Here is a 24,315-nt window from a genome sequence, read left to right as displayed (position 1 = left end):
ATCTGCTGTCTTATTTTGCAATGTATAGCAATGTGTTTCTTTCTGTTTTTCTGGTATTGTGCTGTATGCAGAGTTTGTATGCTAATTTGGTTTGTGTCATTTTGGGTATACTGGAGCTGTAATAGCTTACAGAAATTATTTATAATGAAAAAAAAACCAAGTTATTTTTCTTTTCCTGTACTGGTGAAATATTTTCAATGATTACTGTTTATATGCGCCATGGCCGGTAAAAGGGGTGTGGCTAAATGTGCCAACATTGTCCAGTTCAGCACACTATTAGCAGCCAAGTTCATACAAAGTTAATTATGTTCAGTGGAAAATAAATCTGTTGGCTCAGGCTGCTTGCTATCTGAATATTCAATCACTGTTTCATTATTGCTACCAAGTATTACATATTAAGGGGATTCATTTTAATTCATTTATCTAGTCCTTACATGCACATGGTTTTGCTTCTTAAACCCAAAGGTTTCCTAGTATAGCATTTTTCATGTTTGAATTAGTTTTTGTACACAATTTTTGCTTGATTTGTCTTTATTTGAAATAAAAGAAAATGTTTAAAACATATCTTGTCAACAAGGGGTGGGATGGGGCAGGGCTGGGTGGGATTAGGGGGGGCTCAGCGAACTGGTCTGCTTAGGGCCCCACAATTGCTAAGACCGGCCCTGGCTAAAAGAAACAGTTCTTGCATTTTTTAGAACACCCAGGCTCTGAAAGTGTTAAAACAACTTCATTTTGATATTTATGTGATAATCTGCTTCTCAATAGATCATCTAGTGGCTCAACATTTTAAAATACATTCAAGATAGTAATAACATCACAAATAAACCCAATAAAACCTTCAATAATACTTCCTCACCCACATGCCCCCCAATCAAACTATCTTCTACATATATCTCAGCAGTCTTTACTGCTGATTGTGCACCGTCGCTCTGAATATAGAGGGACATTATCAAATGCCTTCTGAAATTCAAATACACTGTATTGAACAACCTGGCCTTATCCAACTGATTATAGCTTCAAAAAACTGTTGTAGAATAGTAAAGTGTAATTTCCCTTTGAGAAATCCATGCAGGTTCTTTCCTATTTAGTGATATTTAGTAGGGCTGCAGAACACCATTGCAGGAGATGCTGCAATATGATTTGTTTTTTTTTAATTGCACTTCATTTTTCAATCCTGATTAATAATAAATGTGTTAATTGAAGAGTTAACTGCAATTAACTTCAGCCCTAATATTTATTCATATGCCTAATAATTTTCTAAAAAAAACAGCTTCTACCATTTTGCTTTGCACCAACATCAGGCTGGTTTGTAGTCTTCTGGAGCCAATTATAAAATATATATATATATATATTGATACATTGGCTACCCTCCAATCCACAGGTATAGTGGCACATTTCAATGATGGATTACCAGATTTTAATAACAGATTACCAGTAAACTATTTATGCTCCTCAATTGGCCTCTAAATTAATGTTGAAAACAGAGCCTGGTATGGCCCAGGGAAAAACTCAGGGAGGGGGTCCAAAAGCTGGCCAAAAGCCTATGCCTCCTTTAGTTGAGGCATGTTTTGGGGCCCTTATGGTATGGGGGCCTAGGGCAATTGTCCTGTTTGCCACCCCTAACGTCAGCCCTGGCTCAAAATTTCTCAACTCCTAAATTTAGGAGCATAAAAACTGGGTGGCAGCAGGGGCAGATTTAGGGTAGGGAAAAACATTTAGGAACTTAGAACTTATCTCATAATTCCAGGCAAATGTAATTTAAAGCAGGAGTGATTGTGGGTTCTGGTTGTTATGAGGTCTCCCCCCCCCCCCCCCCCCCATTTTTGATGAACTGTATTCTTGATGAATTATATCATTGAAGAGCCATATCGTGTTCCTATGATGCCACAAAGGTGTCCATGTCCCTTGTTCCCTCCCTCCAGCACATGGATGTCCATTTCCAATGTATTATAGATCAGGCTGTAAGTTGGCAGATCCTGTTCTAAAATACATGAGAAATAGATGCTCGTATTTGACTTGGATGTTCATATCCTCAGTTGGTCTAGTGGTCTAGTCAGTCTACCACGTGGGTGTCTGTTTCTCTGAGGGAGCTCCTTTCATTTGTATTCTTATTATAGTTATTAAGTGATTATTGTATTAGTACATTTTCATGGTTCTTTGATTTATTTATATGATTTGTTCTACCAGTGAAATTAGGGATTTCTTATCTTTAAGTTTTGGCATATCCTTAGTTGGACATCCTTTCTAAAATGTTGTTCCACCTTAAAAGCCTAAATTTAATAAATAAATTAAAAAAAAATTTGAATATGGGACCCATTATCTTTATCTACAGTAGAACTACAAAAAGACTCCAGGTCATCTGGCAGGCTGAGTCAGACCCGGCTTCACTTTGCATGTAGGGACTTGGGTAACCTCTCTTAGACAGAATTCGTCCAATATTCAGCTGGCAGCAGAGAGCATTTTTTGTCCGCTGCCAGCATTAAAACTGGGAATTCAATGCTGGGCCCTGTGCGGGCTCTGGCAGTGAATTTCCAGCTTTTTAAAAGCCAGCTAGCGCATGACTGGTTAAGTCAATATACAGACTTAACCAGCCATGGGCTAACACATAAAGACAGGACAGCTATTTCTGTTGTCCTATTTATGTGCTAAACATAGCCGGTTTGCATTGAATATTGGGAGCTAACTGGACTCTCCCCCTGAAACGCCCCCCCCCCCCCATGGGGGAAGTATATGCCCATACAGGTAGCAAAAGTGAAACCAGGATTATCTCAGCCACTCCAGATTACCTGAAGTCACTAAGAGTCCTGTTTACTAAGCCGCACTAAGGGCATGCTAAACGCTAAAGTCGCCCATATGAACATTTAGGCGACTCTAGCATTTAGCGCATTGTGAGGATTATGAGGGTGAGAGGGAGAATGAAGGCACATGGAGGAACGAGGAGGCTTGAGAGGGAGGGAGACTGGGTAGAGAAAGGAAGGAGTCTTTTCCCCTGGGGGATTGAAGAAAAGGAAAAGACTACAATTCCCAGCAGCCCCTGAGTAGGTCCCATGGTAGAAAGAGGGACTTCAATCCCCAATAGCCTCCAGAGGAGGTCAGGAGAAGGGCAAGAGAAGGGAGTTGGAAAAACCTGTCCCAGAGAGCCAGGATGAGGGAAAGAGTTCTGAACCTGCCCAATCAAGCAAATGGAGAGCAGCTGAGCAATGGGTGTGGAGATGAACCTATGGACTGGCAAGGTGAAGAAAAGGGGGAGGAACTAGAGCAAGAGGAGCCGATGGAGATTGCTGCTCTGACTAAACTGGAAGGAAAGGAAATGAAACAGGAGAGGGCTGCTCGGGAGGAGAGCCTGGTAGAATGGAAAAGGTGGCTATCCCAGGGGGGGAGCTGAGAGAACAGGTATACCATGGAAGGGTCATGCGGGTGGTGGTCAGGGTATAATGCTGGCCTAGTTGGGGAGGGACCCTTGCCACTCTCCCTAGGTTGATTTCTTTTGAAAGGGAGAGAGGAGGAGTGGTGTTTTTGGGCATAACTGCTATATATGAACTACTGGGAGTTTGAACCCTTTCTGAACTGCTGTGTTTGGGGAATTGTTTTGCATAACTGCTTACATGAACTGCTGGGGAGTTTGAACCCATTTTGATCTACTGTTTTGGAGAATTACTTTGCATAACTGCTATACATGAACAGCTGGGAGTTTGAACCCTTTCTGAACTGCTGTTTTTGGGGAATTGTTTTGCCTAACTGTTGACATGAACTGCTGGGGAGGGTTTGAACCCTTTCTGGAGCTACCGTGTTTGGAGAATTACTTTGCATACCTGCTGCCCATGAACTGCTGGGAGTTTGAGCCCTTTTTGAGCTACTCTGTTTGAACAATTGCTTTGCATAACGGCTTTATATGAACTGCTGAAATTTTGGAACCTTTTTTTTTTGGGGGGGGGGTTGTTTTGTTTTGAATACTATGCTGTTGAATTGCTATGCTTCTTGAGAAATGCTGTGGTGGGAACTACCTTTGGAGGAGCAGCTGACACAAAGGGATTACAATAAAGTATAATGATCTGACTTTGTGGATTGCCATGTGCTCTTTAGCAGTGGATTACAGCACATAGCTCAGCTAAAGGGGCCGAAGACAAGAGTCTCCCGCTGCAGGAGACTTTCCCAAGAGTCTCCCGGTGGTGGAGACCTTACAGCGTGCTAAAAATGCTAGCGCACCTTAGTAAACAGGGCCCTTTAGTGATCTAATCCAGAGCTTCTCCAATCTGTTTTGGGTTTTCCAGATATCCACAGTGAATAAACATGAGATAGATTGGCATATATTGGAACTTCAGTATAATCAACTTTATTATGCATATTCAGCTCATAGCGGCACCTGACAGATTTTGAGCCTGCGGAAATGATCAAGACCCCACACCAGCAGTGATAAGTTCTTTTGTAGACTTGCTGACTGTAGTTCCCTCCACCTCCCCCCACCCCCAAATTGTGCCTAGTTCACCTAGAGGTCAGACCAGTCCTGTCTATTATAACTCATTACGTTAGAGGCAGGTTTTTGGGTAAGTGTATGGCAGTAGTGGTTAAGTCATGTAGTGGCCAACTTTTGCATTCAAGTTCCACACCTGAATCTAGTTATGCAAAAACAGCTGCTCAGCAACTTCATCAAAACTCAGTTTACTCATGTTTTCCTACACTTTTCCTCTAATAAAATGAAGGGAGCTATAAAGCTTGAGTGTGTGTAGCCCTTGTTCAGATTCTGGCATTACTGGCAGAAACCAGCAGTACCTCAAGTCTAGTAAAATCAGTCTGAACAGGAGCCAAACTTATGCCTTGGTGATGGGCTCCAATGCTGAGAGAATTCCGAGTCAAACAGAGTTGTCAGTATGTTCATGCATGAGCTCATGTTTTTATTTCTGTAAATGATGTTATGAGCTGGAAAGGTTTGGAAGCTGTTAAAGGTCATTCAATCATCATATCAAACCTAACTCAACCCAACCCTATTCTACCCTACTCACTACTTACATATGTCAGTGCACTGCGCTTGACTCAACCCTATTCAGCCAAAGCTATCCAACTCTCATACCATTTGCCCTCTAATACTACCTTTTGCTCTCCAATACTGCCCAACCCAAATGTATGCTGCTCCAACTTACCCTGCCCTACATCTCACACCAGTCTAACCAATTTTATGCTACTCCTTTTTATTGTCCAACAGTTTTCTCCTCTCCTCTGGAGATTTTTTTCATCTTCATGAATCTTCACTTGTCGCAACCCAGATATTTTACCCTCTAATTTTATATCCCACTCTAAAGTTGGCAACAGACTTATTCTAAGGACCACGAGTGGTAGCTCCCTCTAGAATCTGGTGAACATGATCCCCAAATCTGGGCATTAGGTATCACATTAATTAACGACTAAGAGTCTATAAACACTGGGCCCAATATTCAGCGCTATTTAACCAGCCAGAAGCCATTCCTGGCCAGTTAAATAACACTTAGCTGGCTAATATTCAGTATGCGATACCCAGTTATCTCTGCTGAATATTAGCACTCAGCGACCAGCCAGCTAACAGCGAATATTAAGTGCTAAACTGGCTAAGTTGAGAGGTTATGATAGGCCACTTAAATAGCAGGCCTATCTTTAGCTGCTATTAACTTAACCAGCTTAGCCAATTAAGTTGCTGTAGCCAAAACTGAAACCAGATATTCAATGACAGTCACCAGATATGGCCCAGGATCAGCGCCAGCGGCGATAGCTAACCGCGTTACCTGCCGCTGGCCGAATATCGAGGGGACTGTTTCCACAGCATCTTATTTTCAAATATGACACTAGGCAGTACTATCACTGTCATCATAAGGCTGAACCCCTAGTCTTATGCTGCTGTATTCTACCCAATCATACTCTGCTCTATCCAATAAAAACCCTATCCAATCCCATCATGTTAAAAAAGAAAGAAAGGGAATTCTAATTTTTATGTTCCAAAATATTACTAGAAACACCTTTATGGTTAAATCATTTTTTTTGTTGAACCTTTGTGTAAATGTACATCAACATAATACTATTTTAATAGCTTACAGTAAATGTATCTTATCTGTACCTTCAAAAATTGTATTCATTTCCCCCTCCTTATTCCCCTCCCCTATTATCCTACTAAAATTTCAATTCCAGATCATTCTATTAATCTGTCAACCTTAAACTATAAGTCAATGTTATTTTTGACCATATATATCCTACTCAGTATTCTAGACAAAGTATTTAAGAGCGTGCTTCTCGATCAAGCTGTCAGAGTCCAGGAATGTGGCTCAGATTTGGATAAATTTATTAATTTTCTTTTCTCCTTTTCACAGGATAGACATTCTCTCCAGGATGTACATTATGTATTTGATTTTTCCACAGTAGCAATGTGGGAGGATCTTCCTATATCCACCAGAGTAAAATAACATCTCTTTGCCATCAAGCATGCTTTCCTTACAATGTTCATTCCATTCTAACTCCAAATCGTCCTCCAAGTTCAAAAGACATATTTCCTTATTTTTTGGTATGGACCTTCTCAGAAGTTGTTTTAATTGTTTCCATATCTCCTCTCAAAATATCACTATTCTGGGACGGTCCCACCAACTATTAATATAAGTTCCTTTGAGATCTCAACATTTCACACAATTACTCTATCAGGTCAGATTTTGTAATATGTGCCTATTCAGTTCTGTCATTTGCATTGTGCTGGCATCATGTTTATCATATCTAATATGTTGGATATTAAAGGGGTTTCATTTGTATTGTGCTGACAATGTAAGTATAATATCTATATTATATGAATGTTCTTCCATGCTGCCTGTTATGATGTATCATTTTTACCCTGCTCACATTTATCATACTTCTGTTATATGATTGTTCCACTGTACTGTTTATTTCTGACACTGTATCATGTTATTCCTATTGTTAGAATTCAATTTTCCTGTCTCCAAGTTCACCTCATTTATTGTATTTTCTCTCCTTACATGCTATTCTTGACCCACTACAATCTGGTTTTCGCCCTCTCCACTCAACCGAAACTGCGCTTACTAAAGTCTCCAATGACCTATTACTGGCTAAATCCAGAGGTCAATATTACATCCTCATTCTTCTTGATCTTTCCTTTGCTTTTGACACTGTCGATCACAGCATAATTCTCGGTACCCTGTCCTCACTTGGATTCCAGGGCTCTGTCCTTTCCTGGTTCTCTTCCTACCTCTCCCTCCGCACCTTTAGTGTTCACTCTGGTGGATCCTCTTCTACTTCTATCCCTCTGCCTGTCGGCGTACCTCAGGGTTCTGTTCTTGGTCCCCTCCTCTTTTCTATCTACACTTCTTCCCTTGGTTCATTAATCTCATCCCATGGCTTTTCCTACCATCTCTATGCTAATGACTCCCAAATCTACCTTTCTACCCCTGATATCTCACCTTGCATCCAAACCAAAGTTTCAGCGTGCTTGTCTGACATTGCTGTCTGGATGTCTCAACGCCACCTGAAATTAAACATGACCAAAACCGAGCTTCTCATTTTTCCCCCCAAACCCACCTCCCCGCTCCCCCAGTTTTCTATTTCTGTTAATGGCTCTCTCATTCTCCCTGTCTCCTCAGCTCGAAACCTTGGAGTCATCTTTGACTCTTCTCTCTCCTTCTCTGCTCATATCCAGCAGATCGCCAAGACCTGTCGTTTCTTTCTTTACAACATCCATAAAATCCGCCCCTTTCTTTCCGAACACTCTACAACCCTCATGCACACCCTTGTCACCTCTCGTTTAGACTACTGCAATCTGCTTCTTGCTGGCCTCCCACTTAGTCACCTCCCCCCTCTCCAATCGGTTCAAAACTCTGCTGCCCGTCTCGTCTTCCGCCAGGGTCGCTTTACTCATACTACCCCTCTCCTCAAGTCGCTTCACTGGCTCCCTATCCGTTTTCGCATCCTGTTCAAACTTCTTCTACTAACCTATAAATGTACTCACTCTGCTGCTCCACAGTAACTCTCCACACTCGTCCTTCCCTACACCCCTTCCCGTGCACTCCACTCCATGGATAAATCCTTCTTATCTGTTCCCTTCTCCACTATTGCCAACTCCAGACTTTGCACCTTCTGTCTCGCTGCACCCTACGCCTGGAATAAACTTCCTGAGCCCCTATGTCTTGCCCCATCCTTGGCCACCTTTAAATCTAGACTGAAAGCCCACCTCTTTAACATTGCTTTTGACTCGTAACCACTTGTAACCACTCGCCTCCACCTACCCTCCTCTCCTCCTTCCTGTACACATTAATTGATTTGATTTGCTTACTTTATTTTTTGTCTATTAGATTGTAAGCTATTTGAGCAGGGACTCTCTTTCTTCTATGTTTGTGCAGCCCTGCGTACGCCTTGTAGCGCTATAGAAATGCTAAATAGTAGCAGTAGTAGTTTATATTTGGTCATTTTACTGTTATGCTGGTAACAAAACTGTAGGTTTTATGTTAAGCTATACCTGTTGTACACTGCCTTGGGTGATCTCTTCATAAAGGTGGTTAATGAATCCCAATAAATATTTACAGGGCAGAATTGGGTAGTATCAGCCCACTTGGATATTTCAACCCAGCCAAGCCAAGAATTTTATGGTACCAGGTGGGGAGGGGTTTTGGTATGTCCTATAAGAGAACATTTTCTGGGGAGGCCCCTATCTTTTGGAACACGTTATTAGTACAGGCAACAGATCTTGATTTTTGGGAATATCAGGATTTTCATGGAAAGTAAAAGACTTTTCTGTTTTAGCAGTTGTGGGAGAGATGGAGACATTTATATCAGCGGCTTTGGAGAGTGGGGGTGCTGGGAGGCAGAAGGATTGGGGGTTTAGTGTGGGAGTTTTAAAGTATAAGGGAGGCAGATTGGTTGATGAGCTAGAATGTTGATAAGGAGGATTTCACCTTATGTTCTCCCTCTAGCAGATGTGTACCATTGTAAAATGCATGCTGCAGGGGTGATGTTGTAAACCACTCTGAACAAAAGTGGCGTCTAGATTTGACAGCATATAAGTGTTAAATTAAATCTAAAACTCTACCTGCATCACCGTTCTAAAGACAAAAGTTTACATTGTGCTTATGCTGCTGTTTCTGAAGTGACAGCTCTTGGAAACCACACACAGCCACACTCAATTGTTTACAAAAGTGGCTGACGTGTTGGCAAACACACAGACGCTACAGACTCACTAATTGCACAGCCAACAGATGAACATTGTCCATACACAGCAAACAAGAAAAAGCGGAGTGCCAGAGACAGGGATTCTCAGCACTAATATCCTTAATACAATGAATCCCAAACCTGGTCCATATGTAGGAATATATTAAGTGGTTCCCTAACCTGGTCCTGGAGGCACCCCAGTCAGTCAGGTTTTCAGGATATCCACTATGAATATTCATGAGCGAGATCTGAATGATATTTGCATGCACTGCCTCTACTATATGCAAATCGCTCTCATGAATATATACAAATGAATTAAATAAATAAATAATGACTAAGCCACAAAACAGTGCCCTATTGGTAGGTTCAACATGGCTTACATGATTATGTAGTAAGTTGGTTACACATAGAATAGAACAGGTTACAATTTAAGTGGAACAAGAAAGTCAGTTGTACTTTTGTTGCAGTTTGTGTGCTGCTGGGGTATGATTTTTTTTGACCAAAGAGACTGCATCTAAGACAGGTTAGCGTGTTTGTGTCAGGTAAGCATGTTAGGTGTTTGTGATGAGTTAGGTGATGGGCTTGGTTCCGTGTCTGATTCGGTAATCTAGGTGTTTAAGTCGGTTCAGTTGGAGTGAACGTTCCGAAGAAGTGGGCATTCAGATGTTCTTGAAAGATTAGGTAATTGTCCTTGAGTTTTAGGTCTTTTGGTAGTGTGTTCCAGAGCTTAGTGCAAACATAGTTCTAGCTCAAAGCGTCTTAGTTTTAGTCCTGAACGTTTCTGTTTTGTTCCATTGCGGCTGAAAAACATCTAAGTCTTAGGAATGCCCAAATCCCACCCTTAACATGCCCCTGACATGTCTCCTTGAGATTTGTATGCACTGCAGATGAACAGCATAGAAAAACGTCTGGAAAATGGGTTTCGAAAATACCGATTTGGACGTTTTGATGAGAAAAACGTCCAAATGTTGGTTTATGCCACTTTTTAGATGCTTTTCTCTTTAGAAAATGAGCCCCATAGTGCTCCATATTTAGTGCCACCATACATAGAAGACTAGGGGCTTCTTTTATAAAGTCACCCTAGCAATTCCTACGCGGACAATGAGAGGAAGCCCATAGGAACTGAATGGGCTTCCTCTCATTTGTCGAACCGAGAATCAGTAGCGTGGCTTTGTAAAAGAGGCCCTAGATTCAGTAAATGGTGGCCAAATTTGGGTAGCAAAAAAATTAGCGCTAAGCACTATTCTATAATTGGTGCTCCGAGTTGGGTGCCATTAATAGCGCCAGGATCCATGGTGTAATGAGAAAGATCAACTTAGGCTGACAGACAGCCCAGATGGTATAGAACTACCCACAAGGCCTTAGGAGAAAAGGGAAAGACAGTCCACTTAAAACCCAGACCTGGAGTTTACCTAAGAGAAGGGAGGGAAGGGTTTGGGTAGGGAAGAAGCAATACCCGAGAATGGCCAGTAGAGGGAGTGACAATGTTAAAACTTCATTTCCATGGGTACAGAATCCGTATAGGATTCCACCCACCTATGGAGAGGGGGAGGATCAGGGTAGCCCAGCTGTGGAGATTGAGGAATTTTGGGAGCAGGGTGGAGAGGGAGCTGATTGGATGGAAGTCCTAGAAGAAGGGCTTGGTAACCCAGGGGAGAAGGAGGTGGATAGAGAGCAAGTACCCATAGACTGTGAGGAGCCAAGAGACCAGAGTCTGCAAGTGTAAGAGGGCAGTGCGGGCGGACACAGAAGTGAAGCATCTGTGAAGAGGGAGGTGAGCTGCCCAGCCTGTATCCTTCTGATTGGAGTGAGGATCAGGAGCAGGCTATCGTTTTTGTTTTTCTGACATTTTTGTGAAGCAGTTTTGTTTCTTTCCACCCCTACTCACCAATCTGGCCACTGTCTTGACCTCGTCCTCTCCTCTACCTGCTCACCCTCCAATTTCTGCTCCTCAGCTCTTCCTCTCTCTGACCATCACCTGATCACCTTCACACTTCATCACCCTTCCCTCAGTCCCACCCAACACTAACCACTTCTTCCAGGAATCTCCAGGCTGTCGACCCTCCCACCTTATCCTCTAGTATCTCTAATCTCCTTCCTTCCATCATGTCCTCCGAGTCTGTTGACAAGGCTGTCTCCATTTACAATGCCACTCTCTCCTCTGCACTGGACACCCTTGCACCATTCATCTCCCGTCCCACTAGGCGTACTAATCCCCAGCCCTGGCTGACCCCTTGCACCCGATACCTTCGCTCCTGAAAGCCTCTGGAGGAAATCTCGCACCCATACTGATTTCATTCATTACAAATTCATGCTATCCTCCTTCCAGTCCTCCCTATTCCTCGCCAAACAGGACTATTACACCCAATTGACTAATTCCCTCAGCTCTAACCCTTGTCGTCTCTTCGCCACCCTTAACTCCCTCCTCAAAGTGCCCTCCACTCCCACCCGCCCCCCTCACTCTCTCCTCAATCACTGGCTGATTACTTCCACGACAAGGTGCAGAAGATCAACCTCGAATTCACCACCAAACCATCTCCTCCTCTTCACCCCTTAACCCACTCCCTCAACCAACCAACCCAGGCCTCCTTCTCCTCTTTTCCTGATATCACTGAAGAGGAAACCACCCATCTTCTTTCGTCCTCGAAATGCACCACCTGTTCCTCTGACCCCATCCCCACCAACTTACTCAACACCATCTCTCCTTCTGTCACCCCCCCACCCATCTGTCATATCCTCAACCTCTCTCTCTCCACTGCAACTGTCCCTGACACCTTCAAGCATGCTGTAGTCACACCACTCCTCAAAAAACCATCACTTGACCCTACCTGTCCCTCCAACTACCGCCCAATTTCCCTCCTACCCTTCCTCTCCAAGATACTTGAACGCGCCGTTCATAGCCGTTGCCTTGATTTTCTCTCCTCTCATGCTATCCTCGATCCGCTTCAATCCGGCTTTCGCCCCCTACACTCGACAGAAACGGCACTATCTAAAGTCTGCAATGACCTGTTCTTTGCCAAATCCAAAGGCCACTACTCCATCCTCATCCTCCTCGACCTATCCGCCGCTTTTGATACTGTCAATCACAATTTACTTCTTGCCACACTGTCCTCATTTGGGATCCTGGGCTCTGTCCTCTCCTGGTTCTCCTCTTATCTCTCCCACCGTACCTTCAGAGTACATTCTCAGGGTTCTTCCTCCACCCCCATCCCACTCTCTGTTGGAGTTCCTCAGGGATCCGTCCTTGGACCCCTTCTTTTTTCAATCTACACCTCTTCCCTGGGCTCCCTGATCTCATCTCATGGTTTCCAATATCATCTTTCTGCCGACGACACTCAGCTTTATCTCTCCACACCAGACATCACTGCGGAAACCCAGGCCAAGGTATCGGCCTGCCTATCCGACATTGCTGCCTGGATGTCCAACCGCCACCTGAAACTGAACATGGCCAAGACTGAGCTTATTGTCTTCCCAACCAACCCCACTTCTCCTCTCCCTCCACTCTCTATCTCAGTTGATAACACCCTCATCCTCCCTGTCTCATCTGCCCGCAACCTCGGAGTCATCTTCGACTCCTCCCTCTCCTTCTCTGCGCATATCCAGCAGATAGCCAAGACCTGTCTCTTCTTCCTCTATAACATTAGCAAAATTCGCCCTTTCCTCTCTGAGCACACCACCCGAACTCTCATCCACTCTCTCATTACCTCTCGCCTTGACTACTGCAACTACTCCTCACTGGCCTCCCACTTAGCCATCTATCCCCCATTCAGTCCGTTCAGAACTCTGCTGCACGTCTTATCTTCCGCCTGGACCGATATACTCATATCACCCCTCTCCTCAAGTCACTTCATTGGCTTCCGATTAGGTACCGCATACAGTTCAAGCTTCTCCTACTAACCTACAAATGCACTCGATCTGAAGCCCCTACCTACCTCTCTACCCTCATCTCCCCCTATGTTCCTACCCGTAAACTCCCCTCCTTGCAGTATCCTTCTGCACCACCGCCAACTCCAGGCTCCGCCCTTTCTGCCTCGCCTCACCCCATGCCTGGAATAAACTCCCTGAGCCCATTCGCCAGGCCTCCTCCCTGCCTATCTTCAAATCCTTGCTCAAAGCCCACCTCTTCAATGTCACCTTCGGCACCTAACCAACATACCTCTATTCAGGAAATCTAGACTGCCCAAACTTGACATTTCGTCCTTTAGATTGTAAGCTCCTTTGAGAAGGGACTGTCCTTTGTTAAACTGTACAGCGCTGCGTAACCCTAGTAGCGCTCTAGAAATGTTAAGTAGTAGTAGAAGTAGTAGTAGTAGTGGACTACTGAAACAGAAAACTGACAGCCATGTTGAATAAGGATTATAAAGTGGACTGTGTATTTTGGTTCTAAATTCAAAGAGACCAGTTGATTAAGTCTCTGGATTAAAAACTGTGGTTCCTAAGAGGAGTTTATTTTTGACTTTGCTGCCGATTGTACTGAAAGACCAGGGCTACTACTGGAGGGCAGCAGCCAGGGATTCGTATCCACATACCCCAGACAACAGGGAAGTTTACAATGCCCAACTGAAACCTGGTGTAAATCCTTGCACCTAAATTAGGCATAGATCTCCTGTATTCCAAGTTTCTAAGTTTATTAAGCACTTTTTATCCCGCTCTACAGTATTGCCATCTAGGCGGTTTACATTCTAAAAAAAATTAATAGAAAAGGGGGCGTGCCAGAATAACACAACATAGTGAAGGACAAGGGGGCTGAACTGCAATGTTTGATAGAACAGCAGGGGAGGGATATACACGAGGTAACTGCAGTGCTTCACAGGATTCACATAGGCTAGCGCCTCTGGTGTGAGCATCTAAAAAAAGGCGGGTTTTCACGTCCATTTTGAAATGGGTCAAGGATGTCTGCAAATACAGATCAGAAGGAGGTGATTCCACAAGAGTGGTCCTTGTACTGAAAAAATACATTCTCTGATATGTTCGTGTAGTATTTCTTTATAACTAGGCATATATAGAGGATTTTGATTCAGAGATCGAACAGCATGGGCGGGGACATAACAAATTAAATGGCGATAAAGGTAGGGGGGTATTCTATAAACTCACCTGTGTTCCTTTTATGACCACGCCCCCTTTTCAGTTGTGCGCTAAAAAATTTACACGCGCATCTTTATATATTAGCACCTAGAAAGAGGCATGCGTAAATTTAAATTGTTACCAATTAGCACCAATAATTGATTGTTAGTGCCCAATTATTGGCGCAAATTTGCTCCTTATTCAATCAAATTACATGTGCAATTTTGAGCACCATTTATGGAATTTGGGGGATGGTGCTATATGCTTAGTGCCACTGCCGGAGGCCTTCCTAGACATTTTTACACATAGGCACTAACCCCTGGAGTCTATATTGTGCGACTTAAGTTGTGCGTGCAAATCCAGTTGTATTCTGGATTTGCATGCACAAATTAATTAGTTAGCAAGCCAATCTGTGCCAATAATTGCCAATTAACAAGCAATTATTGACACTAATTGGCATTAATTAGAACTTACACGTACAACTGTCTAAGGGCCCTGTTTACTAAGCCATGCTATAGATGCACTAACATTTTTAGCGCATGCTAAAAATTAGCGTGTACTGATGCTAGAGATACCCATAGGAATATATGGGTGTCTCTAGTGTTAGCTCCTGCTAAAAATTAGCACACACTAAAAACGCTAGTGCACCTTAATAAACAGGGCCCTATGTGTATTCTGTAACATGATGCACGTAAATTCTAAGTCACATAGGTGACAAACCTGCTTATTTTCGAAGGAGAAGGACGCCCATCTTCTGACACAAATCAGGAGACGGGCATCCTTCTCCTAAGGTCGCCCAAATCAGCATAATTGAAAGCAAATTTTGGGCGTCCTCAACTGCTTTCCGTCGCAGGGACGACCAAAGTTCAAGGGGGCGTGTTGGCAGTGTACCGAAGGTGGGACGGGGGCGTGGTTAAGAGATGGGCGTCCTCAGCTGATAATGGAAAAACGAAGGGTGTCCCTAACGAGCATTTGGCCGACTTTACTTGGTCCCTTTTTTTTCAAGACCAAGCCTCGAAAAGGTGCCCGAATTGACCAGATGACCACCGGAGGGAATTGGGGATGACCTCCCCTTACTCCCCCAGAGGTCAAAAACCCCCTCCCACCCAAAAAATAAATAAATAAAACACATTTTTTCCAGCCTCTATGCCAGCCTAAAATGTCATACCCAGCTCCATGACAGCAGTATGCAGGTCCCTGGAGCAGTTTTTAAAGGGTGCAGTGCACTTCAGACAGGCGGATCCAAGCCTATCCCCCCCCTACCTGTTACACTTGTGGTGGTAAATGGGAGCCCTCCAAAACCCACCACAAACCCACTGTACCCACATGTAGGTGCCCCCCTTCATCCCTAAGGGCTATGGTAGTGGTTTAAAGTTGTGGGTAGTGGGTTTTGGGGGGCTCAGCACCCAAGGTAAGGGAGCAATGCTCCTGGGAGCAATTTCTGAAGTCCACTGCAGTGCCCCCTAGGGTGCCCGGTTGGTGTCCTGGCATGTCAGGGGAACCAGTGCACTACGAATGCTGGCTCCTCCCACGACCAAATGCTTTGGATTTGGTCGATTTTGAGATGGGCGTCCTCGGTTTCCATTATCAGAGAAAACCGAGGTCACCCATCTCTAAGCATGACCTAAATGTCAAGATGGTTGACCTAAATGTCAAGATTTGGGCATCCCCGACCGTATTATCGAAACGAAAGATGGACGCCCATCTTGTTTCGATAATACGGGATGCCTCGCCCCTTTGCCAGGATGTCCTTAGAGATGGGCGCCCAGTTCGATTATGCCCCTCCACAGGGCATGGAATGGGCGGATCATGGGCATTTCTAAAATCTATGCTCGTGGTTACAGTCGGTCAACATGTAATTTAGGCGCTGGCATTTATATAAAGTTTTACTTGGCGTAAATGCCTGCGACTACATTTAATTGTGCAGATGTGCGCTTGGCATATTCTATAAACCGTACAGAAATTTAGGCTTATTCTATAAAGTATGCCTACATTTACGTGTTCTTTATTGAATATGCCTAGGTGTATTTCATCTCGGCGCTGATTTTTTAGACATCATATATATAGAATCTAGTCCTAAATGGACAGCTTTCACACAGAAGGGCCCTTACAGATGCAATTTACAACTTGTGCAGGGGGCAGGGCATAGACGTGTTTGTCCATGTGTTTCTTCATCACAGGCACCCTTTCTGCGACTTCAGTATTTCTCTGTTTCACATGCTGTCATTTTGGGAGATTGCTCTTTATCTCCTACCACATTTTTGATGGCTTTTAGACTTCCTGGTTGGTGGGGGAAGATAGGTCGATTTTGCTATATGCTTATATGTAGAGCCCTGGTATTATAAAATATGTCACAGGCCCTGCATGTTTTTGCAAAAACATCTATATTCCCACTTTCACGATTTATCTAAAATGGCGCTGTTTATGTTTGCTTCTCAATGAACTATAAAGGATTTAAAATTGTTGAATTGCTCTTAGCTGATGAAAATCCCTAATTTAATCCTTACGGTAAAAAAAAATGTCCCCTTTATCCTCTTAATTGACTAAAAGGCCTATAAATATAAGTTTGAGCTTGGGGTGAGTTGGAATCTGGGTGGGGATGGGAATCAAACACAATGCTTAAGTGCTTGCCTAATTCTTTACTGCCTCACACTGCTGAAATCAATGCTGACATCTGATGACATCATAAAGGCAATTTAGGACTTTTAATGAGTCAACTAAAGCACTGTTAGATTTCAGCATTGGTTAAACATGCTTTCACTCACCGCAATTAATTTATTCCATATGCTTCGATATTGACAGACAAGCCCTAGAAATCCTGGTTCATTTGTTGGAGCTTAGCCATATGGGTGCTCATTTTCAAAGCACATAGACTTAGAAAGTTCCATAGTAACATATATAACTTTGCAAGCCTATGTGCTTTGAAAATGAGCCTCATAGACTACATTAACACCCTCTATTGAAACCTCAATTTGTCCAATTTAAAACATATTCAAAATATTCAGAACACAGCAGCTAAAACACTTTTATTCAGCCAAAATAAATGTGATCCATGCCACTCCAACTTTAAAGTCCTGCTTTGCGGGACAATTCAGTAAAGGTCACCAAAACTGTGGGAGTTGAGAAGTGGCCTAGTGGTTAGAGCACTGGTCTTTAACATCCGGATGTGCCTGGTTCAAATCCCATGGCTGCCCCTTGTGATCTTGGGCAAGTCACTTAACCAGTGGCATAGCCAGGGGAGCAGCCGCTCCCCCAAACAGAGTTCTGCCAGTGCTGGCACCTATTCTTTTTCAATGTGTTGCATTGAAAATGTGCTCTGGCACCGGCGGAAGTCTGCTCTCGTTCCGCTCTCGCTCCCCCCGCGCCGTCAACCTGGCTCCTCTTCTGCACTTAACCCTCCATTGCCTCAGGTACAAACTTTGATTGTGAGCCCTCCAGAGATAGGGAAATACACCCAGTGTACCTGAATGTAACTCATCTCAAACTACTACTGAAAAAGGTAGGAGCAAAATCCAAATAGATTAAAAAAAAAACTTAGATGACAAAATGGTGGGCACTAAGAGTTATTCTATAACAGCATCTGCATGGCCACATTCCATTACAGAGTACTGGCATAAGTCCACATTTACAGACCAGACAAGTTGTATCTGCCTGCTTGTGCTGCCCTCCTCTCCAACAGCTCCAGAGCAGCCATAAATGTTGGTACTTACATTACTCTACAAGATTCACACATAAGTGTGCGACCTGATCTCCTGCTCTGCCCTCGTGCACACTCCCTTTGCAGATATGCAATATAGCAGTTGTTCCCAAACCTGGTCTTGGAGGCACCCCAGCCAGTCAGATTTTCAGGATATCCAAAATGAATATTCATGAGAGAGATCTGCATGCACTGTCTCCTTGGTATGCAAATCACTCTCATGAATATTCACTGTGAATATCTTGAAAACCTGACTGGCTGGGGTGCCTCCAAGAGGCTTGGGAACCACTGTGCTATAGTGTTTAGGTGCTACCTTATAGAATAGGGTAGGGGTGGGCAACCTCGGTCCTCAAGAGCTGTAACCCAGTTGGGTTTTTGGGATTTCTACAATGAATATGCAGATCTATATGCATACAATGGATCTCATACATATTCATTGGGGAAATCCTAAAAGCCTGACTGGGTTGCTGCCCTTGAGGACCGAGGTTGCCCACCCCTAGAATAGGGCCTAAGTGGGACTGGGAGGGGGGGTGCGTGTGTGTATGGGGGGGGAGGGAGTCCGGTTCACTGGACCACTAGGGAAAATTTAAAAACAAAAGATTCAGGGGGGTCATGGGGAGGGCAATAGGGGGGGGCTGGTCTACCAGACCACCAGGGAAATTTTTTTTAAAGATTCACGGGGGGAGGGGGTGTCAGGATGAATTGGACCACAAGGGAAATTTAAAAAATAAATTTGTGAGGGGGGTTCACCTGGAGGGGGATCGTGGTGGGGCTCGCCCAGGGAGACACTGGAGATGAGAGGTAGGAAGCACAAGCAGGCAGCCTTTGTATCTGCCTGCTTGTGCTGCCCTCCTCTCCAACAGCTCCAGAGCAGCCATAAAATTTGCTTGCTAAATTACGGCTGCCCTGGAGCTATGCATCCCCCAGAATGCTAATTAGAATACTAATGAGCTCATTGTAATACATTTGCATGAGGTTCTCAGTGGCTGCTAACGGCACACGTTAGAGCCACGGAAAACCCTTCTGTGCATTACTAGCTACATAACTCTTGCTTTAGACTGGCTAAAACCAGTCTAAAGCAATCATTAACAGCACGAAGTTTTGTGTATCTGGCCCTTAGTACTTATGGTTTGTCCTGTTTGTCTGTATCAATTTGTTAATATTGTAAACTGCCCTATTGTGCATGTTACAAAGCTAAACACGCTCAACAGGGCGGTTTACTAAACCAAACATGAACAGTAAGCTTAGTAACCTGCCTACTATTTCTTTTCTCCCTTTTGATTTACTTTCAATTTTTCATAATTTAAATACAAATAAATCAACCACTAGCAAATAAAATTGGGCTAATTTCAGTATAACAGACAGGAAAAGAAGAAAACATAAACCATACGAGCACATACCAAGCCTTCAATATAAAGAGGTTGGGATCATCTAAATACAGTAAAAGAAGATGTTAAATATTGAAGCAAAAAGAAAAGAAAAAGAAAAATCTAACTGGTGAAATCATCCCAGACATTACCAGAACCTGCCTAATGACACATAATGAAGACACTTAACCCACTGATCTTTTGTCTAGAAAATTCCTTAAATGCTTGGGTTCCAGAAAAACATATCTATTATCATTCTTTTTAATCAAAAGTTTGGCTGAATAACAAAAAAAAACTCTCTCCCCAAAGCCAAAACCTCAGGGTGCATCTTCAGCAACTGATGATGTCTATTCTGAGTTTGCCAGCAAAATGTCTGGAAAATAGCCCAATCTTTTGACCCAAGAACAATGCATTTCTGGCACGAAAGAAAAGTCTCATGATATTTTCTTTACAGACTCAAAAAGAAAAGTAATACGTAATGAAGAATAAATTACTGCTGAGGACTGGACTCTCATGGATAACCATGATATCCAAACTATCCGTTGAGACCTGAGAGCTTTCTGCTGAAGCTTCTCCTCCTCTGTGGAAGTCCTCTCACCAAATGCTCTTTAGTTGATAGATAGAACTCATTTTTCAAAGGAAGCACAGCTTCAAATGGAATTTTGAGGGTGTTAGTTAAAGTATTTCTTAAACATTTCCCTGGGGCTAAGAAAGAGGATCTTCGGGGAAAGTTTAAAGCTCAAATTAAAATTCCTACTCTTGTTCTCCAACACTTCAATCTTATGGGAAAGCATAAGACATTCTTGAACTATCCTGACTACTAGAGACTGCAAGGTGGAAATACCAGATGCTGCCAGCTCTGATTTTTCCATGTTGGGTCTCCACATTAGTCTCCAAAGTACCTGCCCGATTTTCAATATCCCAAAGGGTGATTCAGTAGCACTCAGTCTAACCATAACAGCTTTCTCAAGGACAGTTATGGCTTGCCAGATGATTTCCAAAACCACCACCTTTCAGTAGTAAAGAACAGAAACGCAGGCACAGATCTTCCCTCCTCTCCTGGTCCAAAAGATTGGGGAACTCCATTTCCACTTGTCCAGTCACACCCATATCTTTGGCTCTACCCAAAACAGCTCCTCTGCCTTCCGTCATGGCTCTAGGTAATGTTCTCTACCTTGCTCTCAACTCCTCCCCCCGAGTATCCATCCAATGCAGCAAGAATAGGCTCCAATTCTGCACTCTCATGGCCCCCCAAAAAAGCTGTAGGATCATTGTCTAGACAAGAGACACAGAGTCAGGGGGAAAAACCTCTGCTTCCCCTTTCTTTTGATCATAACGATGGAAAGAAACATTGTAAGGTAATCAGAAGCTGAAGAGGATGCTATCACCCAGTCCGCACAACCTTGGATCCAATCCAATTCCCACCTCTATATTGCCTTTATTTAAATACTAAGATAAAACTTAACTACTTACATATTTCTTTGCTTCAATTACCACCCCTCTCTGTTATCAGATTAGAAACCACATGTGCATCTGCTTTCAGTTACGTTGGACCTAGGCTATGGAATGATCTACCCACCCACCTCTGTTCTGAACCCTCTTACACTAAATTCAAGTCTTCTCTGAAAACTCAACTTTTCTCTCTCGCCTATTCTATTCACTCTTAAAACCTCATTCTGTCCTCTCTAGCAGCATATTTTATTGTAAACCACCTTGAAGCCATGTTTTGGCATAAAGCAGTACCATCAAGCTTTGTGAAATAAATAATAAAGAGACACAGAATTTTAAATAGATACAGAATTTATCCTCTTCAACTAAGGACTCTTTGGGGCTAATTTTCAAAATTAAAAAAAAAAATGTCCAAAAGACATCATAAGTTGGCAGAAGGACATTTTTTTTCTCAAAAACTTCCAAGCTGCGATTTTTGACACCCAAATTTTAGACATTTTGCTCTGTTTGTCCAAATTTCACGGGGGTGTATTTTTGGAAGGAAATGGGTGGGACATGGGGGGGGGGGGCAACAAAAGACAGATGTTTTTTCTGCAAAAATGGAACAAAATAAAAACGTCTAGGACCAAAATTAAGGCTTTCTGGCTAGATCCGTTTCAATCACAACTAAGTGACCAAAAGGTGCCCTAAATGACCACTGGAGGGATTAAGGCATGACCTCACCTTACACTCCCAGTGCTCACTGACCCCTCCTACCCCCCCACCCCCTACCCCCAAAGATGTGAAACAGCATCCTTCTTCTGAAAATAAGTTCTCAATATCAACATTTTGTGTTGGTATATTTGAATCAGACAAAATTATGATATTGAGATCTTATTTTCAGAAGAAGGACACTGTTTATTGTGAAAAAAGAATTCAGATGTTTCAAGAGCCGTGCAACTGTGCAGGAAGAGTTTTCTACAATTCAGGTCTTTAATTACTGCTGTCGGTGTAACTTTTTTCTTAAGTTTCCCTGCAAATGGCCAGTAAGCAGCAGAGTTGGAACAGCTCTTGATAGATTTTGAAAATAGTGCTAATGTTACTGGAATTAGGCAGCTTCTTGAAATTGAGGGGTTAATTAAATTTGGCATGTTATGAGGGTGGGTTTTGAATTTGTTTTGTTCACTACCCCACTATAGGTTTCTTAACATAGTTTCTTTGTTAATCATCCAATTCATCCTCTTGATGTGGGGTAGTTAGAATGTGTTTCCATTTTCTTAAAGGTATTATGATATCAGCACTTCACACCCAGCAATATGTGTGACTGTTTCCAGTTCACTGCTACAGAATTTGTGTTTAACATTTTTTTCCTACTCTGTACTTACCATAAATCATTTTGACTGTAGTCCACTATCTTGTGCTGCAATTATCAGTCTCTTGTCTTTAGGTTTAAATGCACCTCTCCTTAACCATTCCTGTGTCTGATTTTGATGTATTTGTGGTTTCTGATGTACGGTAATTCTCCATATTTCCTGTGTTATTTGTGCTGTGGTCAGGTATTTTTCCTTGCTAGCTGGTTTAATTTTTTACAGAGCTGTTTTCTCTTGTTTTATAAATTCTGTTGCTCCTTTCCCTCAGGTGCTGTGGACTCACTCATTCCTTCTGTTCCTCCGAACACTTCTCCAGGTTTAAGGATGTAAACGACTCCAGTCATTGCCTTTTATACTTTAGCACTTTTTACAGATCTGGTTCTCTTGATGCTGTTAAGTATACCTGAAAGCTTATGTGTTTAATCTATTTCTGTAAGGCTCATAACACCTCCAGCTGTTTCCTAGAAATTAACTGGGGGACGTCTATAAGCGGGTGCCCTGTTTTAGGTGCCTCAATGCTGCAAGGTGAGATCCTATTCTATAACAGCATTTGGGCTCTCAGTGTAACCCAGCATTTTCACACTTTAATATTTAGGCGCCCACCCCCCCCCCCCCCCCCCAGTTACACTAGCTATAGACCTGGTATAACTGCAGGACCTCACAGAATGGAGTAGCCTAGTGGTTAGCACAGCAAGCAGGGGCAGCCCTATAATAAGGCCAAGTAAGGCGCTGGCCTCAGGCAGCATTTCAAGGGAGCGGCATCTTGCTGCCAGCCAGAACTCTAAAGCATTCATCCTCCGACACCTTATCTTCCCTTCCCTCCTATTCACTGCGCCGCCGCCGCCGCCACCACCGCCACTGCTCCTTCCTCACACCCGGCATCTTCCCTTTGCAGCGTTACCCAGCAGCATCAGCAATTCTCATGCTGCCCTGCCGCCGGCACCTACCTCTTTACAAGCAAGGCTTAAACTGAGCATTAGCTAAATGCAGATAAACATCATGAAATACTTTTAATTGGGCCAGTTCTCTCTGGGTTGCACTACTTAGAACCCAGCCCTCCCCTACTTCAGTAGCACATTCTGCTCTTCACCCCCACTTCTAATACCTGGGGTATGATAGGGTGACAGGGGTACTCTGGGCAAGGAGCATTTTCTTTACTGCCCTGTTGCCAGCACCCGCCTGTTCTCTTTACTGTGGCTGCCTCTCTACTGTAACTTCCTGTTTCGTCAGAGGCTCAGGCAGCCGCAGTAAAGGGAACAGGCGGGTGCTGGCAACAGGGCAATGCCACATACGAGCTGGAGGTAGGAAGGGGGCCAGCAACTCGGCTGGGGGGGGGGGGGGCTGCATCCTAGCTCCTCCTCAAGAGGCACCTTGTCTTGGGCCGGCCCTGACAGCAAGTTTTAATCCTGCCAACCTAGGTTTAATTCCCACTACAGCTCCTTCTGACCTTAGGCAAGTTGCTTAACCCTCAATCATTCCAGGTACAAAAAGGTTTGATTATGGGTCCTCTAGGAACTAAAAAAGTACCTGGGTGTAATGTGCACAGCGCTGCATACATCTAGAAATGATTAGGAGTAATAAAAGTGCTAGTATTCTGTGCATTTACATGTGTAAGTGAAGCATGAATGTAGACACCCAGAGATAAAATTGACCTTCTGGTGGGTATGGAGAAGCTTTCTTGTTCTTAATCCAAAATTTCAAGATCCTTATGAGGCCAGTCTACAATTCCAAAGCTGTAAGACAGGTCTGGGAACATACTAGTTTGGAAGTAGTATGTCACCTGCACAAAAGGTCTGATTATAGTTTTTTCATAAAATACTTAAAACTCTTCTATTCTCATTGTAATAGTTCTTCAGCGAATGGATTATTTAAACTTAATTGTATATCAAATCTGAATGAGATAATAGTCTTGTCGTGAACCGCTTTGAAATTTTGTTTAAAAGCGGTATATAAAATGTGGATAGAATAGAATAGAAATTAAGGAGCATTACTGGAGATGACCTGTTCTCTTGATAAGGGTGCTGAAGTGATAGCAGGCAGATGAGCAGTTTCTACTGTGGTGGAGATGTGGAGGGGCATAATCGAACGCAAACGCCTATCTCCATGGGCGTTTATCTCCGAGAACGGGTCCGTGAAGGGGCGGGCCGAACCGTATTTTCAAAAAAATGGACGTTTTTGAGCTGGGCGTTTGGTTTTTTTTTAGCAATAATGGAAACTAAAAACG

General features: G+C 43.3%; 1 protein-coding gene across 3 annotated transcripts in view; it reads right to left on the bottom strand.

The window, feature by feature from the left end:
- ZNF385A (zinc finger protein 385A) overlaps positions 1 to 24,315 on the bottom strand; it is a 406,012-nt gene that overhangs the window by 46,090 nt on the left and 335,607 nt on the right. The gene's annotated exons all lie outside the window — the stretch shown is intronic.

This window comes from Microcaecilia unicolor, chromosome 3 (assembly GCF_901765095.1).
Source record: "Microcaecilia unicolor chromosome 3, aMicUni1.1, whole genome shotgun sequence".
Classification (NCBI taxonomy): Eukaryota; Metazoa; Chordata; class Amphibia; order Gymnophiona; family Siphonopidae; genus Microcaecilia; species Microcaecilia unicolor.
Note: the sequence above shows the minus strand (reverse complement) of the source record. Positions and strands in the feature narration are given on the sequence as shown.